The following is a 15,332-nucleotide window of genomic DNA, read 5'->3' as shown; positions in this document are numbered from 1 at the left end:
ACTGCACAGAGCAATATTCTCTTCCTGCCGGAGCGATACCTATTAATCTACTCACATTTGAACATTTTTGAACTGCTAGGTTGGCAGAAGCTGGGACTAACAGTGGGAGCTCATGCCACTCTCCGGATTTGAACCTGCGACCTTTCAGTCAACAAGTTCAGCAGCTCAGCGGTTTAATCCACTGCACCACCGGGAGTTAACTATGTATGTCCAAACTAGGCTAAGGAAGATCTTGTTTATCCCTGGCATTTGAAACACACACAACCCTCAAATTGTTAACAGTGTAATGGCAATTATAGTCAGTCCTCCACATTCATGAAAGTGAAAAATCACAAATAAAAACACTGCTTTTTTAACTAGAGAAAAAACCTTTCTAGAAATATCGAAGTCTCTTAGCACAACTCTGTGGTCCACTTCCACTGAAAATGAAGCACAGAAACTCATTGGAGGACCTAGAAATTCCTAGAGAGATGTTCACTAGAGATCTTTAGGTCCTCCAGTATGACTGGCAGAAGTTGGCCACAGAGTTACAGAGATTTCTAGAGAGAACTTAATCAAATCTGTGAATAATCAAATCCCTAAGTCAAAACCACAAATGTGGAGGAATGGCTATAGTAACCGACACAGCTAGCCTCAGCAGAATATATTGCTAGTGGCCATCACAAATGAATGTGACGACAGCCATTTGTGCACATGCAAATCCCTATGCAAACTCCCTCGGATCTCTCTTCTATATTCTGGATCTCACATCGCCCAACCGAGAACTGCAGAATTTGTTTGCAAGGCTGTCATGTTCCAGCTGTAACACACCCGGACAAGTCATGTTCTAACCTGTGCCGAAGACGCCACACTGGACTCCCAGGATCAAAGGCAGAGAGCAAGCCCAGATCCCTCTTGGGTATCTTGAAATTATCTGAGTTGGGACTGGCTACAGAGATAAAAGGAGCAGCACCTTGAAGCCCACTCTGCCGTTTAAAAATGGAAAAACAAGCAGGCTTTCAACAGGCAGGCCTACTTACGCAACGCTCTGCCGCTTGTCATGAAGAATTTAAGCCAGCCGACTGGAGCTTTTATAATTGATGCCAAGAAAGGCACATGTGCCTTGCAATAGGTAATTTCAGATCAGCTGAATCATACATTAACAACAGATAGGCAGCCTGTTGCCCTCCAGGTATTTTGGACTACCAACTCCTACTGGTCACAATGGCTCGGCTTACAAGAGCTGTAGTCCAGAACCTCTGGAGGGCAATGGGCTACCTAACCTTGTATTAGGAAAAATGTGGGTTTGGGGGGAGTGATCTCTCTCTACAACTGGTAGGCTTACAAATTTGCTCCTGTAGCCTTATTTTAATGTTTCTGCAGAGACCCAGATTCCAAGGCCATGTTTTGCATTTCAATCGTGCAAGAATGGATAATGTGTGGCCCCCAAATACTTTTTCAGCTTTACGGACCCTCACCCTCTGCTCCACTGTTCCCAAAATTGGCAGCTTAAAGTTTGTATGGGTAGACAAGGGGTGACTCATTGCGAGGCAATGTAGCCCACCCAATCCATAGAAGTTGCACACCTCTATGCTGAGTGGAGACAGTTATGGATAAGAATGTTACTGGTTTTATTGTTGGATGTTTACTGTGATCTTATTTTATTGTTGTTTACAAATTATAATTGTTGGAATTTGTATGTTTTTATGTTTTAAGCTGCCTTGAGTCTGCAATGTAGAGAAAGGTGGGCTAAAAAGGTAAATGTTTCCCCTGACATTAAGTCTAGCCGTGTCTGACTCTGGGGGTTGGTGCTCATCTCCTTTTCTAAGCCAAAGAGTCGGCATTGGCCATAGACACCTCCAAGGTCATGTGGCCAGCATGACTGCCTGGAGTACCGTTACCTTCCTGCATCTACTCACATTTACATGTTTTTGAACTGCTAGGTTGGCAGAAGCTGGGCCTAACATTAAGAGCTCACTTCACTCCACGAATTTGAACCACCAACTTTTCGGTTAGCAAGTTCAGCACCTCAGCGGTTTAATGCACTGCGCCATCAGGGAGTAGAAATACTCTAAATAAATGAATAAATAAATATTCAAAAATATGACCCTATCCCACCTAAAGAGCTTGAGGTACCTTCATGAATCTAAAACTGATAAGTCCTAAACTCTTTCTAATCTAAAGATTTGTTGAGGTTTTTTTTTCTTTTCAAGATGGGAAGGATCTTGAGGATGGCCTTCCAGGAACTGATGGGGCCAAGGGCAGAGGTGGAGCTAGATGTGATTCTTACCAACTTGGACATTTTCTAACCAAGCATATAAAGCACAGCTCAACTACACATGTTCAGTCAGGTACACTTCAGTGCAAAAGCTTTATGGACTATAAAGCAGGGAAAGGGCAGTATTTCACTGAATTTCTTCCCGAAAAGGGCATGTTTGTATTTTTCCAGCATGGGTCAATGCACAAATTAAAAAGCATTTCTATGGGTGAAGTTTCTAAGGAACAAGAGATGTCATCCAAAGAGCACTCCTGGCGTAACAGCTGGTGAACAGAGTACACACACGGCAAGACGAGGTCAGAACAATCTCAAAAGCCTTCTCTCTAAACTTTCTGGTTAAATGAGATTGAGTCTCAGTATAGATTGAGTAAGCTATCAGAGAGCCCACTCTCTTCCTCTGAGTTCCATGTCACTAAATATGACAAGTTCTTTTAAGTCTGAACTTCATTACTAGAGCTTACTTGTGAAAATCTGGCACGCTAACAAGTACAACCAGTAGTAGTTATTCTATGGCAATTTGAAGCAATTCAGAAATCTGCCAATCTAATGTTTTCCAGCAGTTCTATGGCATGTTATTTGCTTGTTGGAGAAATGCAGGAGTCATATTTTGCAGTTCTTGCATGTATTTAGGAACACAGTTTGTGTGTTAAACATGCACAGCAAGCAGGGCTGCGGAATCGAAGTCATAAGCAATTTTGGGTGAATCAGAATATGCTGAATCTACCTCTGACTTTAAAACAAAAATTTTAATATTAGAATTACAGAATCGTAGCATTTTAGGAATGAGCAGACTACACAAGTTCAACTTCTGCCATGGAGACCAGCTGTCAAAGTGATCTCAAGAGATAGTCATGCAACCTCTGGTTTAAAGACCCCCAAAGAAGGAGAAACCAGTTTATTCCACCGTGGAACCGCTCTTACCGAGAGGAGCTTCTTCCTAATGTTCAGGTAGCACCTCCTTTCTTGCAAATTTACCCAGTCTCTGGGGCAGTTGAAAACAAGCTCGCTTAATATTCAACATGACATGGCTTCGTATATTTTAAAATGGCTATCATGTCTCCCAGTCTTTTCTCCTCCAAGGGGGTTGGACTGGATGGTCCACGCAGTCTCTTCCAACTCTATGATTCTGTGATTCACAGTTCCCTAACCTGCTCCTTAACTGGACGTTATTTTCAGACCCCTTACCACCTTGGCTGCCTTCCTCTGAATTGTTCCAGCTTGTTAACACTCTTTTTGAACAGGGCACATTATTCCAGATGAGGTCTAACAAAAATTAAAGCGATTGGTACTATCACATCCTTTAATCTGGCCACGATACTTCAGTTGATGCAGTTCAGCATTGCATTGGTGTTTTCGACAGCCCCACTGAGTCCCAATCTTGGGGGAAGCAGGACAGACAGATAAATAAATAAAATAAATAAATAAACAATTAGGCTTGTGGTCTACTAAGGCCCCTAGTTCCTTTTCCTGGCTTGGAAAATGCCCCTAGTTCCTTTTCCAAGCCAGGCATCACTCATCCTATAATTTTTTTTAATTAAATGCAGTATCTTGCATTTATCTTGGTTGGAAATTGTTCTCTTAATTTTTGCCAAGTGATCCAATTTATTCTGATCCTGTCCTCTAGGGTATTAGCTACCCACTCTAACTTGGTACCATCTGCAAATATAATAAGTATGACCTCAATTCCATTGTCCGAATCATCAATAAATATGCAAACCCTAGCCTTGTCGCACCCTACTAGCCATTTTTTTACAAGTTAAAGAAGAATGCTGATGAATACTCTTTGAGTTTGGTGCAGTTACAAATCCAGACTTGTTTTTGAGGAACCCATGCTGACTTTTAGTAATCACGGCATTCCTTTCAAAGTGCTCACAGACTGTCTGCTTAATGGTCTGCTAAAGAATTGTTTGGAACAATACATGGTGAATATAACATTTTATCCTTCTATTCTACCTTTTTTATTAAATTCCTAGTTTTTTGCCTATTTAGATTGACAGGAATTGAAAAAAATGTTAAGCAATAAAAGAATGTTTTTATGTTTTATCTGTTGTTTGATCATTCACATAGCGATGATGAAATATCATGCACTACCACTTTGTCTCCATGTATATGTGCCTTCAAGATATCTGTTACGTTATTTATTTATTTCTCGTGTCAGGGCAGTTATCTGTTACGTTATGGAGACCCCATGAATTCCATATTGTTTTCTTAGGCAAGGAATACTCAAGAGGTGGCTTTGCCAGTTCCTTGCAGTGGTTCCCAACCTTTGGGCCTCCAGGTGTTTTGGACTTCAGCTCCCACAAATCTTAACAGTTGGTAAGATGGCTGGGATTTCTGGGAGTTGAAGTCCAAAACACCTGGAGGCCCAAAGGTTGGGAACCACTGTAAGAATAACCTACAAAAATTGTTATTTGTTGGGGGTTGCCCATCCAAATACTAAACAGAGTTGAGTATGAGTATGCGACTTATCCAAGATCACTCAGTGGATTCCCATGGCAAAGTGAGGATTTGAACCCTATACTCCATAGTCATAGTCCGGCACTCAACCCACTACACTACAGTAGAGTTTCGCTTATCCAACCTTCGCTCATCCAACACACTCTGCTTACCGCCCAGATCCGCAGCTGTTTTAAAACATTGTGATGTTTTTATGCTAAATTCATAAATACAGTAATTACTACATAACGTTACCATGTACTAAACTGCTTTTTCTGTCCATTTGTTGTAAAACATGATGTTTTGGTGCTTAATTTGTAAAATCATAACTCAATTTGACGTTTAATAAGCTTTTCCTTAATCCCTCCTTATTATTCAACATTTTCGCTTATCCAATGTTCTGCCAGCCCATTTATGTTGGATAAGTGAGACCCTACTGTATTTACTTCTGGTATCAATTAGTATACATTTGCCATGAAAGAGTTGGAAGAGGAAACATTGAGGAGTCAATGATCTGGCATACCATGATGCTAAAAGAAACCCAGGCACACCTTTTGTTGCCCCAGCCCACCCTTATAAATTAGTTACAATATTTCACAGTCATAATTAAAATTAGAACAACAAAAGACATTTAACCTGTTGTTTTAGACACCGTGAGCTTTATCTTGGTGGGAAAAAAGTGCTGTTTACAAACTGCAATTGCATGGCTATTCATGGCGGAATTCGACTGGAATGATGATATGGCTGTTAATACTGTTTTAACTGTTTTAACTATTTTATTGCTTGTAATTAATGTTCTATTGTTATTATATTGCTATGTTATATGTAGTGGCATTAAATTGCTGCCAAATGTAAGCCATCCTGAGTCCCCCTTTGGGGGTTGAGAAGGAACGGAGTCAAAATACCGGAAATAAATAAATACTCAGAGTAAAACTTTTTGTAAGAACAGATGTTTTTGAATATTCACCTCCAGTTGATGAATCTCTGAGTTCTAGAAAAACAAAAACAAAACAGACTCCAAATGCTGAAGTATGTCTAGCCCTAAGTACATCTTCCTTAGAGCAGAGAGCAGCAAAGGAAGCAGGAACAGGATGAACTGTGTGCCATACTCCAAAAACATGGATTAGCCACATTTATTACAGCAGTAGACAGATATTTAGGACAAGCCCCCAGCCCAGTTTTCCTGTCAAAACTCCATCTGGAGACCACATGAGGGTTTGTTAGCAGTTCGATGAAACATACTTGCTATTAACAATGACTTCCTGAATTGCAAAATCTCTCTATCTCACAGACCAATATCCTGCTAGATATTGCGCTATACTGATCCACAGTTTCACAGCTATTAGATATACAAAATATGCCCATAATGGTCTCTGGCCTCCATCATCTATGGAAAAATGCTCCTACAAAAAGATCTGCATGGTGTTTAAGTTACACAGTATGTGTAGGAAATCACCCTAGTGAGCTCACCAATAAAAAGTATAAGCCAGGTTTTCAAGCGATGTTTCAAAAATTTCAGCAAATTTTCTTTAGGAATATATAATTGGAATACTGTCTTATCTGAGTTCTTCTTGTCTTTCTTTTGTCATGTTTTAAGACAAAATCATTGTTTTTTTCTTGTTAACTTTTAGACTTGCGAGACTGCCAAATTCCTCAATTTTATTTAGCCATTTTTGTATGTTCTCTAATGGATTTTGTAAGTCCATGAGGAAGGGGCAATATTCATCACACAAACACACTGAAGATACTAAATGCTTCCTGAAGGTTTACAAAAATTGCAATCAAAGAAAAGAATAAAACAATGCACATGCACAAAAAGCTCGCTCCCGGATTTCCAACTACCAAAAGTTTGGTAAAACAACAGTATTTCTTGCAACCTTCTACTCCATTATGCATTCCTGAGATTATCTCCCCTGATATCCAAGCATTAGGCAACTGTCAGCAACCCCTGCAAGCCCTCCTGCCTCATGTTAAACTGTGACGTGAAAATCAATACTTGGCTACAAAGGAAGAATATCAGTGTCTTCAAAGTAGTCCCCAAAGAAGCATTATATTTTGTGAACACTTTTGCCAACTCTTGTGGGCTTGCCTTCAGCTACACCAGACTTCCACCACCTAATTGGGCTACAGTTGCCATCATAGCAGCCAGCTTAGCCATACTGGCTAAAGGGATGGTGGGAGTTGCAGTCCAACACAGATTAAGGACACTGGGTTGGGGAAAACAGGTGTATACTTGAAATACATTTTCAGTTTTCATTCTCTCTATTTTAAAGCTAGAACAGGCATGGGCAAACGTTGGCTCTCCAGGTGTTTTGGACTTCAACTCTCACAATTCCTAACAACCTACGTGCTGTTAGGAATAGGGGGAGTTAATGTCCAAAACACCGGGAAGATTGCCCATGCTCGAGCTAGAATAATACAGTAACACAATGTATTAAATCATTAGCATACTGATGCACCATTTTTTTTTATAATTCATATTAAAGTTCAATCAGTAATACTTCAAACCACAACTGAAAGAATTTGGCAAAAGGTTTAAGGATCCTGAAATGAAGAGATGAGTAGAAATGTAGTTGCTACCAGCTTGACATGACCACCACAACTTGGGGATAGGGCTTGGACTCCTTGTGTCCAGGGATCCTGTGCTCTGTTTACGATCATGCACAAAAGGTCATACTAACTATGCATGACCTCTGGATGCACTGCAGGAGTGCTACTTGGGACTTTTCTCCAGCTTCAGAAGCAGAGAAAACCGAATATAAGAGCTGCCCTAGATCAAAATCAACTAACGGAGCCACCTTCCATTTTTTTCACACTGACTGCTCGTAGCAATTCTTTGGGGTTTCTAGCAGTTGGCATTTCCAGAAATTCTAGAGAGACGGACTGAATCGGGGAATCTTTTGCATCCAAAGCAACTGAACTGCAGACTGTCCCTAATGTCACACCAAGAAAGTGAGAATAATACAATTTGAACAAAACGTCAAGCAGTGCTGTGTGATCTCCTACATTTTCTCCTCTTTTCTAGCTTTCGGTTTTGCACTTTAAGAGTAGACAACCTGAGACAATTCAAATGTGTTGAGCTACAAGTCCCACAATCCTCAGTCAAGAAAAGTGCTAGTTGTGGAGTACGGAAATTGTAAATATGTAAAGGGACCCCAAAAGGTATACTCCAAAAGATCTCTGAACTTTGTTAAAAGTGTACACTTAATTTTTTGTGTGTGTAAATCAGTGGTTCTCAGCCTGTGGTCCATGGACCACCAGTGGTCTGCAAGAACTAAAATATGGTCCGCGGCGTCACCGTTACCACACTGTTGCAATGAGAGCGACTGGTCTTGCAAAACCGTCTTACAGTGCCAAGGATTATTAAATATGATTTTCTATGGGTAAGCAGGTGGCGACTACTGGATGGCATAGGTTCTGCATCAGAAACTAGAGCTGATGTGGTCTATCCAGTGCAATTTTCTGAATCAGCACCCCAAATAGCCAAACCAAATCTAAAGTTGACCAAAAGCTGATTTGTAACCCTTTTGGTACTAATTTTGGAGAGTAGTCCCTGATCAAAAAAAGGTTGGGAAACACTGGTGTAAACGCTTGCCATCATATTCACTGTACAGGAAAATAGCGGCTGCAATGAGGGGTACCTGTATCGAACTCCACATCAGCTTGCTGCAACATATCAAAGTGAGCCTTTTGCTTCCAATAATATATTTTATTTGTGTGTCAAAAGTTCTATTCTTTGTTTAATTATGGTGTTTATGATTTAATTAATATTGTTTAATTATTGGAAGCAAAAGGCTCACTTTGATATGTTATGCCCGCTGTTTTTTCACTGAACTACCCTTCTCAACCCCTGTATTTCTTCATGGCTCAGGACTTCTTTTCAGACTTACTTCGGTTGAACCCTTGCTTCACAACTCATATATTTCCCACCTCCTGCTGTTGTTAGGCAAGCACAGATCAAAGAGTCTTCATCCATTCACTGACTTTGGCCCTATATCTTCTTGCCAAGGTCCACCTCCTTCAAAGGCACAGGATTAGGGCAGAGGAGCCATGTGCCAAATTACCACGGTACCTACACTTATGAAGATGTTTCAAGACTTGTTCTAAAGCCATACAGTGAGTAAATGTTTTTTAATCTAGGCAGTCAAGATTCCGTTCTAGATTATGGAGCATCTATAGCAGGCCTGGGCAAACTTGGGCCCTCCAGGTGTTTTGGACTTCAATTCTCACCATTCCTAACAGCCTAAGACCCCTTCCTTTTCCCCCTCAGCCCAGGTTTGCCCATGCCTGTTATAGATGCCTGCTTTAGGAATGGTGGGAGTTGACATCCAAAACATCTAGAGGGCCCAAGTTTGTCCATGCCTGCTATAGATGCCTGCTATAGGAATGGTGGAAGTTGACGTCCAAAACACCTGGAGGGCCCAAGCTTGCCCATGCCTGATCTATAGCCAAAGTGGCTGACAGGTGCCTATCTCTTGCTTACGGTGGGTCTGTTTGTACTCTGTGGCTATATAACAGTAAAAATAAAGGTTTTCCCCTGACATTAAGTCGAGTTGTGTCCGACTCTGGGGGTTGGTGCTCATCTCAATTTCTAAGCTGAAGAGCAGGAGTTGTCCGTAGGCACTTCCAAGGTCATGTGGCCAGCATGACTGAATGGGGTGTCATACCTATTAGTCTACTCACATTTGCATGTTTTCCAACTTCTAGGTTGGCAGAAGCTGGGGCTAACAGCGGGAGCTCACCCTGCTCCCCGGTTTTGAACCTGCAACCTGGTAAGTTCTTTAAAAAAACAGTAATGCTTCGGTGGGGGAAGGACTTTGAGACCAAAATTGTGAAGGCCCATAGCAACACAAACTAGACTTCAGTGTTTTGTTTAGCTTCACACTTAACCAATGGAAGGAAATCTCCTTTTGTGTGTAGTTTCCATGTACTTTAGCTGAAATGTTTTTAAAGACTGCAGAATGCACCTAGTCTAGGTGGAGAGTGTGTACTTCATAATGTGGGCTATAGATAGCATTTCAGTTAACAACATCTGTTCGGTTTAGCAAGCAGTCTGGTGGCTGCGAGCATACTCACACCCTTCTCTACAAAAATGCAGTATAAAGGAGAGGTCAGGAAACAAATGGAAAAGATTCAAGTGCTTTGAAGAAAAGAAATGCATCAGCGTTTTTAAAAGCCACGAAGGAAAGGTTCCTTCCTACTCATTTGTATTTCATTCACATGTCTCTTATCCCAATTAAAGTAAAGGTTTTCCCCTGACATTAAGTCTAGTCGTGTCCCACTCTGGGGGTTGGTGTGCATCTTCATTTCTAAGCCGAAGAGCCATTGTTGTCCATAGACACCTCCAAGGTCATGTGGCCGGCATGAATATACGGAGCGTTGTTACCTTCCTGCTGAAGCAGTACCTATTGATCTACTCACATTTGCATATTTTCAAACTGCTAGGTTGGCAGAAGCTGGAACTGACAGCAGAAGCTCACATCGCTCCCTAGATTCAAACCTTACCCCAATATGTACTTTCAATACGCACACACTGATTCTTAACTCTAACCAGAAAGATGCCTTCATCTGCCAAGTCCAGAAGAGATGGGAAATTCACTGAGATCGCTTTGTTCACCTCCTTGTGTGGACTTTGAACACTCTGCCACTCCCTAAACCAGCAAGTTCCTCCTGCGCAAGGAAGAACGTTAAGGGCACTAGAGAACTTTACAGGAAGACATAATCCTTTCCAAAAGGCTGCCTCTCTTTTCTTCCTGTTAGCCAGCAAAAGAAAAAAAAAAGGGAAAGGAAAGGCTTTAGCCAAAGCAGGGTGTGTCCCACACCCAAGTAGAACTGGCCCAAGGCAGAAAAGTAAAGCTTCGCCCAACAGTATGTGTCACATACACCAGACTGGTTTAGCTAGTTGTTCTGATCTCTCCAAGAGGCTCGTCTGGCTCCTCATCCTACTTGCGGCCAACCCCCGAACCCTCAAGGGATGAAGATTACACACCTAATCAGGCAGAACACTTGCACATTACTAGTATCCCGGCTTATACTCATGACTGCTTTACCTGTCCATATAAGGGGAAAGCTAAGCAACCAGGAGAAGAAGATAAGAACGCAGAGATAAGGGGAGGGGGTGGCAAGGGAAAGGAAGGGCTAACGTTTATACTGCTGGAGAGAATGACCGGAAGACATGAGACCACTGGGCAGGGAAGCATCAAGATCAATGCAATCAAGACACCAGCAAGCCTCAAGGACAGTTCAACACAATGCCTTAATGAAGACAAATACCTTACCATGCGTAGGGAAGTAGCTTGAGAAGGTAATGGCTTCAGGGTTTATTTCTATATGGTGGATTTAGAAATAAACCCTATTTTGGTCTGGGCAAAACCAAAGCAAACCTGCTAAATTTCTTTGTGAGGCCCAACAAACATAACACAGAAGTGTGCAAGCTTTGGACTCCTCGCAAACTCTTCCACATTCAAGCGGCATTACATTGAGAATGCAAATCCCTGAAGTCTTTTTTGTATCCTTGCTCTAGATTTCTGCCTCACCCTTCTTTCTGTATTCAGGATGCTGGCTGCCTCTTGTTGATGGGAGTCCTGCTGCTATTGAAAATTCAGTGATCGGGTATGTTTACAGATTTACATTATCAGCCACAGTACAGGCTTTTTTAAAAGGGGGATGGGACACACACAGAAGGAGGGCAGTCGCTTTCCCCAAAACAATGGCAAGGCAAACAAACACCAGAATCCCATGAAACATGAGCTCTGGCCTGCTCAGACCAAGGGTTACACCTCAGGAAGGGAGTAGCAGCCCTGAGATTTTGAGGGAGGAGGAGAGGGGGAGAGAGAATGAGGCGGATATACACAACAGGAAAGGAAATGGTGCCGAGTCGGCAGCAGAAGAGAGAGAAGGGATTGTTCCAATGGTATGTCAGAAATCTGGCTGGAGGGCAGCTGTCCTTCTGGGGAGTCAAAGGAGGGTTTGTGTGTGCACGTCTGAGCCACGGCTGCCTCACTAGGGTACCGGAGCTGAATTTCATACACAGGAGACACAGCCACTCCTATCACCCAAGTCCACTATCTTTATGGCCAGGAAGAAACAAAAAAACAAGGTATACCTTGGACCTGCAAGTCTGGAGAGAGGGAACGAATGTGGTAAAATCCCATCCTTTAGAAGCATGAGGATACTTATTGAGTCAAGGGGGGGGGGGGGGAGACTAGTATGACAGGGGAGCTGCCCAGCAAGGCCACAATAATAATATAATAACAAACTTTATTTATACCCTGCCACCATCTCCCCGATGGGGACTCGGAGCGGCTTACATGAGGCCAAGCCCAAACAACAAATTACAACAGAGTAAAACCGAAAACGCAAACAATAAACAACATCATAATTACATAAAACATGTGAATACATAACAATATAAAATTACAATAAGTACAAACACAGTGTCAAGCAATCCATGGCCACATTTTATGTAGCCTCAATTGCAAGGAAGAAGTAAGATCATGTTACTGAGTTAGACAGTCAAGAACACCACCACTGCCATTCCAGGAGCCGGACAATACAGAAACTAAACACGTACTGCCTTTAAGGAGCACCAACATGGCTTGAGTAACCCTGGGACTATGCAAAGGAAGCAGGAAAACTGTGGTCTAGAATGGCAACTAAGAAATGCATGGAATAAAAATGATAACTGACGGTAGGAAGGCACAGATATTATGGAGCTCCACAGTATGTCCAACACCACCAACATCTCTTGCTTGAGAATAGCAGGCCATAAAGTAAAGGTAAAGGTTTACCCTTGACATCAAGTCTAGACGTGTCCAACTCTCATCTCCATTTCTAAGCCGAAGAGCTGGTGTTGTCCATATACACCTCCAAGGTCATCTGGCCAGCATGACTGCATGAAGCGCCGCTGACTTCCTGCAGAAGTGGTACCTATTGATCTACTCACATTTTGCCTGTTTTTGAACTGCTAGGTTGGCAGAAGCTGGAGCTAACAGCGGGGGAGCTCACCCCACTCCCCGGATTTGAATCACTGATCTTTCGGTGGGAAAGTTCAACAGCTCAGCGGTTTAACCCACTGCATCACCAGAGGGCCCATATTCATTAATTAATCCATATTCATTAAAAAAAAGTCATCAATGGGTCAGCTGTGGTTCACAAAGTACAATCTCATCAAGAAGAGCAACTGTGGGGAATTCCCGGGTTCCAGAGTTTGTAGACTGCAACTCCCACAAGCCTGTATTGCATCAGATATGCTGGTTGAGACTGATGGAAGCTAAAGGCAAAATATCACTCAACTAATGCTCTGGGAGGAGACTGGTATTAGCACAGTCACTGTGGCAATAAAAATGCATTTACACACCAGCATGAGGATGCTTATTAAGAGGGTTTATAGAATCTAGAATGACATTAGTCATTGAGACAACTGGGGTTAATGGGGAAAGAGAATCTCTAAGGTGGAAAGTAGCTGGATAATGTAGACACCAACTACAGCTGAGGCTGCAAGAGTGTTTTTCCTCCTGCAATGATCCCGTATGTATCTGGAGCACCTGCACACGTACACCGCCAGTGACGTCTCCTGCATAATCTGAAACGTCCGACATCCAATAGGAGCTTCCCTAATTTAGTTTGTGATGCACAGCTTCAAGAAGCAGGAAAAAAATATATGCCACAGAGGAAATCTCCTCTCCTGCAAGCCTGCTGTCTTCTCTGCCCTAATTTTTTACTGTTAAAAAGATAGGGAACTGTGAATGGAGGCAATGGGCAAGAACGGCTGGATTCACACTCCCAGCCTCTTTAGGCGCAGGAGCCGGACAAGTTGGGAACCCTTTGGAGGCAACACAAAGGCCACTCTTTTCTCTGTGGGAATTTGCAGCTGAGCTCTGGGGACAAAGAGATTTCACAGGCACATACACAGACGTCTCCCTTCTCTCTCTCCCTCTTCCCGCCCCCCAGCTCCCCTCTCCTCTCACCCCCTCCAGCTTCCCCATTTCCTGTCACAGTAGCACCAGACCTCAGGCTCAGAAACAAACAAACACAGAGGACTGGATTCTGGGAATCGGGCCAGAGCATTCCTGGGCAGCCGGGCCACCAATCAGCAGCAAGAGCCCCCCTCCCCTTCACCCAGCGCAGCTCCTTATCATATTAGAGGGAAAACAACCCTTCCTGAGTCCCTCTCCCCACCCCTCACTGCTCACCCACCCTCCCAACTCCAGGCAGGATTTGACTAAAGAGGAGGCAACAGAGCTTGGCTTGCAGACAAAGTATCAAGGGAGGGAGGGGAGGCGGTGGAAGGAGAGGGTCGCAATCATATAGTCGGTGCCCAATTACAAGAAAACGGGGTCACAAACAGGCGCATGGACGAAGAACTACAGAACTCCACCAACCCAGATATGCTCAGCAATGAACTACAGAAGTCCACAAACACTGAGCCACAGCAATGAAGTCATAGAATCATAGAGTTGGAAGAGACCTCATGGGCCATCCAGTCCAACCCCCTGCCAAGAAGCAGGACAATTGCATTCAAAGCACCCTCTACAGATGGCCATCCAGTCTCTGTTTAAAAGCCTTCAAAGAAGGAGCCTGCACCACACTCCGGGGTAGAGAGTTCCACTGCTGAACAGCTCTCATGGTCAGGAAGTTCTTCCTAATGTTCAGATGGAATCTCCTTTCTACAGCCATGAACTACAGAAGTCCACAGACAATGAACTACAGAAGTCCACACACACTGAGCCACAGCCAGTTCACTGGGCCACAGCCATGAACTACAGAAGTCCAGAAACACTGAGCCACAGCCATGAACTACAGACGTCCAGAAACACTGAGCCACGGATATGAACTACAGAAGACCACAAACACTGAGCAACAACCATGAACTACAGAAGTCCACAGAAATACCCACCAATGCGATGCATTACAGGTTGTCAAAAATATCCCTTTTGCAATAGTTTCGAGGCCCCTTGGTGACATCAGCACCTCATCACCCTGGGCAAAGAGGTCTTACCTCATCTGCAGGTGTTCTTGTTTCAGTGGTTACTTCCAAAGAGAGAAAGGGAAGGGGGGAAATGCCAGCCAGCGCGGGCTTTCAGTTACAGCCTTAAAGCAAATACAATCTGGGTGTTCTCAGAGATAAGGCCGGGCCTATCAGCTCCACGGGAGCAAAGTCCTTTGCCGTGCTCTCCAGGAGAGCCACAGCCTGCCCTGGATACTGATCAGAGGAAGCAGCCACTAGGGATCGGTCCTCTGGCCAACGCCCAGCTGACTCGGATTTTGTTTTCACGCTGAGAGGGAGTGTTGAGGAGGGAAAGGCAGCCAGCACAACGAACCCTCCGCTTTGCCTAAAAAGATACGGGTGCCTACACCTTGTTCACGTCAAGGCGCAGTTGGGAAATCAAGCTTTGCCTCGCCAGCCTCACACCTCACTTGACCCGGATGTAAGGGTGCATCTATACTGTAGAATTAATATAGTCTGACACCACTTTAATTACCACGGCTCAATGCTGTAGGGAGCTGTAATTTGGTGAGGCACCAGCACTCTCTGGCAGAGAAGAGGTAAAGAGTTTGTAAAACTACAACTCCCATGATTCTCTAGCACTGAGCCATGGCATTTAAAGTGGTGTCAAGCTGCATTAATTCTACAGTG

The 15,332-nt window shown here is 43.3% G+C and overlaps 1 protein-coding gene across 13 annotated transcripts in view; it reads right to left on the bottom strand.

Moving 5' to 3' along the window:
* Positions 1-15,332, bottom strand: part of CTNND1 (catenin delta 1) — an 89,951-nt gene that overhangs the window by 52,225 nt on the left and 22,394 nt on the right. For 2 of the 13 annotated variants that reach the window (XM_067461851.1, XM_067461865.1), the window contains exon 1: positions 14,694-14,881. The exons of 10 other annotated variants lie outside the window; for them this stretch is intronic. The gene's annotated coding sequence lies outside the window, so the exon portion shown is untranslated. Of the gene's footprint in view, positions 1-14,693; positions 14,884-15,332 lie in introns of those variants that run through there. One more of the 13 variants, XM_067461796.1, reaches the window with a different exon arrangement.

The sequence above is a fragment of the Anolis sagrei genome, chromosome 1 (assembly GCF_037176765.1).
Source record: "Anolis sagrei isolate rAnoSag1 chromosome 1, rAnoSag1.mat, whole genome shotgun sequence".
Classification (NCBI taxonomy): domain Eukaryota; kingdom Metazoa; phylum Chordata; class Lepidosauria; order Squamata; family Dactyloidae; genus Anolis; species Anolis sagrei.
The sequence above is the reverse complement of the archived record's forward strand: the minus strand, read 5'-3'. Positions and strand labels throughout refer to the sequence as shown.